Here is a 4,524-nt window from a genome sequence, read left to right as displayed (position 1 = left end):
ATTGTTTCACTTTCGATCCAAAATGGCGTCACGAAAAAGTTACAAATTGAAGAAGCATTGGAGTTATATTTTGAACTTGGTTTGGAGTTGCCGTACAGCTGAAATACTTGGCAGTCAACAGGTTAAAACGGATTCTTATGCCATCTAAATTTTTTTTAACTAAGAAGAAACTTGACACTTTGATTGATTTGAGTGCTACACAATATATATAACATTTAAGATTTTTTAAATTTGGATTAATACAGCACATTAAAAGCCATAAGGAACTGCTGTAAGTTAAAAATATGTCCATCCTGTCCTTGTACATCACTTTACAATTCTTGACCCCTGACCGGCATGTCCGTCATTACTGTAATATTAAAATAACAAGTACTTGTATTTATGGTATAGCTACTAGGGTTATCAGCCACTGTCTCTTATTTTTAACTATTTACTAGATAGAAGTCAGACAGTCAACAGCACCTTACCCATTACCACCATACTAAGGGATTAACTGTCACTCACATAACGCACACACACTTTCATAGCAATATTTGATGTTATCGCACGAATTCATTCCGGTTGGTGTTTGTGTGTTTTCTTATAGCAAAACCACATCGGGCTATCTGCGGAGCCCATCGAGGGGAATCGAACCCCGGATTTGAGCGTTGTAAATTCGTAAACATACCGCTGTACTAACGGGGGGCTATTCCGACTCGTTAGTTCTGCAATCCGAAGTTCTACCACGGTCTAAACAGCAAATATAACATTTTATTTTCTTCTTTATTACATTTATATGTTTAAAACCAAAATATTACATGCTACACAAAAGGCTATATATGTATATAAAAGAAACAAAAACTTACGTAAAACCTTGAGACACCTTTGTTGGTTGTTAAAAGTATCGCTGTAACATTTAATTAATGTGGGTTTGTTTGTTTTTGAATTTCGTACAAAGCTACTCGAGGGCTATCTATGCTAGCCGTCCCTAATTTAGCAGTGCAATACTAGAGGGAAAGCAGCTAGTCATCACCACCCACCGTCAACTCTTGGGCTACTCTTTTATCAACGAATTGACTGTAACATTATAACGTCCCCACGGCTGAAAGGGCGAGCACGTTTGGCGCGATGGGGATGCGAACCCACAACCCTCAGATTACGAGTCGCACGCCTTAACACGCTTGGCCATGCCGGGCCTAATGTAGGTTTGTTATTAAGCACAAAATTACACAATGGACTATCTCTGCTTTGAGCACCACGGGTATCGAAACCTGTTTTCTAGCATTGTTATGTTCGCAGACACATTGCTGTGCCACTGGGGGTGGGGGCGGTTAACGGAGGAACTCTAGTCAATAAAAAAATTTCAAAGACTTCTCACCAAACCTACAAACGCACGTGACGTAACTCAATCGCACGAGCATATTAGTTTTATCAAGCTTTGGGTGGGGGAGATACTTACATTACAACGAGCAGATAACTATTTTTCAGCCAATTACATTTAATTGTATGATACAGTTATTCCAATCATTATTTTTAACGCCTTGACTCTTTAAAACACCAATAAAAATAGCTTCACCCTGAGTTATAGTTGCAGTTTGTCCAGCAACCAAGTAACAGTAACACTACGCGGTACTCGAACCACTAAATGTGACCTTATTTAAATCAGACCACTAGCATAACAATCAGGTAAAATATTTCAACCTTTTCCAGGTGACCACTAATGATACCTAATCTAACACTTCATGTTGAACGACCAATAGATACAGCATTGAACTTCTAGTTAAATATTATTCGAGTAGTATTAACAAGAATATTCTATTAATACAGCCAGGAATGTATCAGTAAAAATAATTTATAAGTGTTAGCAAGAACTGTATATATTTATATATAACTTGGGGTGTACACGCGGCAATGTCTCAGCAAATGTAACATGAGGAGTGTTAATAATATAACCACGAATGTGTATGCAAAACGCTTCTACAAATATCACCTGGGAGATGCTAGACAGAATATTCTGTAAATACAATTTGGGGAAGTGTTATCATGGCTTAACTGAAAAGAAAAACTAACGTTATGACAGCCAAAACGTTTCAGGAAGATAATAAGAGTAGTAAAAGGTATTCCACTAAATAACTCACATTGTTTTAGATAAAACACATGAACGTGAAAGATATGTCAGTTTGAGTGAACAAGGATCTTTTAAAAATAACTAGAGCCGTATTAGCAGGAATGTTCTACTAGTTTCTGATAGAACATCAAGGATTCTCATGATAAGAATACATTAAACATAACTATTGTCGTATTAGCAGGAATGTTCTACTAACTTCTAATAAAACATCAAGGATTCTAATGATAAGAACACATTAAACATAACTATAGTCATATTAGCAGAAATGTTCTACTAGCTTCTAATAAAACATCAAGGATTCTAATAAAAAGAATACATTACAAATAACTAGAGCCATATTAACAGGAATGTTCTACTAGTTTCTGATAGAACATCAAGGGTTCTCATGATAAGAATACATTAAACATAACTATTGTCGTATTAGCAGGAATGTTCTACTAGCTTCTGACAAAACATCAAGGATTCTAATGATAAGAACACATTAAACATAACTATAGTCATATTAGCAGAAATGTTCTACTAGCTTCTAATAAAACATCAAGGATTCTAATAATAAGAATACATTACAAATAACTAGAGCCATATCAGCAGGAATGTTCTACTAGCTTCTAACAAAACATCAAGGATTCTAATAATAAGAATACATTACAAATAACTAGAGCCATATCAGCAGGAATGTTCTACTAGCTTCTAACAAAACATCAAGGATTCTAATAATAAGAATACATTACAAATAACTAGAGCCATATCAGCAGGAATGTTCTACTAGCTTCTAACAAAACATCAAGGATTCTAATAATAAGAATACATTACAAATAACTAGAGCCATATTAACAGGAATGTTCTACTAACTTCTAATAAAACATCAAGGATTCTAATGATAAGAACACATTAAACATAACTATAGTCATATTAGCAGAAATGTTCTACTAGCTTCTAATAAAACATCAAGGATTCTAATAAAAAGAATACATTACAAATAACTAGAGCCATATCAGCAGGAATGTTCTACTAGCTTCTAACAAAACATCAAGAATTCTAATAATAAGAATACATTACAAATAACTAGAGCCATATTAACAGGAATGTTCTACAAGCTTCTAATAAAACATTAAGGATTCTAACAATATGAATACATTACAAATAACTAGAGCCATATTAGGAGGATTGTTCTACAACCTTCTAATAAAACATCAAGGGTTCTAATGATAAGAATACATTACAAATAACTTGAGCCATATTAGGAGGATTGTTCTACAAGCTTCTAATAAAACATCAAGGATTCTAATAATATGAATACATTACAAATAACTAGAGCCATATTAGGAGGATTGTTCTACAAGCTCTTCTAACAAAACATCAAGGGTTCTAATGATAAGAATACATTAACAATTACCCGATGTCTTAGTGGAATGATTATTTCAGAAATATAATTTCACATCAACTAAACAAGAATATTTTTAGAAAGAGAACCCAGGATCCAACTAAGTAGATAACACTAGAAAGATAACTTGAGGACAAGATGCCGGTAGTGATGGAGGGATAAACTGGGTTTGTAAACATAAACTTGTTTGTTTCCTTTTTTTCCAGACAGAAACGCTGGTTTTACTGACGTTTATCGTTAAACTCAAAACGAACATCAACCGTCCTCACCTTTATGATCAATGAAGTGGATCTTTCTAGAAATCTTAGTAGTTTGTTCTTCTGAACGTCGACAAAACGATCCACACTTTCCAAACTTTACTTCTCCTGGTTGGGCTCCCAGTTCGTCTGGTGTCTTTGTTCCCACGCACGTTCAACTATAGGTTTTCAACTGATAACCGTTTCTCTCCATAAGGTCGTTGCTAAAGCAATGCAAATCTAGCCACCTAGCGGAGGAATAGTATATACGCTTTTATATAAAACAATCCAGTGATTACTACAGACTATTCACAGAGAATATTTTTAAGTTTCCGCCCTTAAACGTGGGAGATACCGATCGATTGCTGGCGTACTCTAGTAGTAAAACACAAGTTCTTGCAGTGAAAAATATGTTTTATAACTACGTTATTACCATTTATATACGAAAACGAATGGTGCTTGAATGTATGAAGTAAAATGGTTGCTATAATACATAAAATATTTGCATTGTTGAAGGCTGTCCGTGGGAATTGGATGATATATGTATGTCCCCTTTATATAGAATTATAAAAATATGATTAACATATTTTTGGCCATTAAAATAATAATTTTAACAGCAAAATGAACAAGTTAAAATACGAACAAACAATTTTTTTTTTTATTATCGTTAGATTTAATATTTAAGTAATCGGATAATACGATATGATTAAATCTGCCCTTGAAGCACATTTAGTAATTGGACAGACTGGATTACGTGACCAAACCATTAAACCGTAGATTGAGGTCAACAGTTGTTT

General features: G+C 34.1%; 1 pseudogene across 1 annotated transcript in view; it reads right to left on the bottom strand.

The window, feature by feature from the left end:
• Positions 1–3,941, bottom strand: part of LOC143254353 (solute carrier family 7 member 14-like) — a 56,865-nt pseudogene extending 52,924 nt beyond the window's left edge. The window contains exon 1 of the transcript XR_013030154.1: positions 3,761–3,941. The product of XR_013030154.1 is annotated as a solute carrier family 7 member 14-like (transcript). The remainder of the gene's footprint in view (positions 1–3,760) is intronic.
• Positions 3,942–4,524: the final 583 nt, after the last annotated feature.

Source organism: Tachypleus tridentatus, chromosome 6 (genome assembly GCF_004210375.1).
Source record: "Tachypleus tridentatus isolate NWPU-2018 chromosome 6, ASM421037v1, whole genome shotgun sequence".
Taxonomy (NCBI): domain Eukaryota; kingdom Metazoa; phylum Arthropoda; class Merostomata; order Xiphosura; family Limulidae; genus Tachypleus; species Tachypleus tridentatus.
The sequence above is the reverse complement of the archived record's forward strand: the minus strand, read 5'-3'. Positions and strand labels throughout refer to the sequence as shown.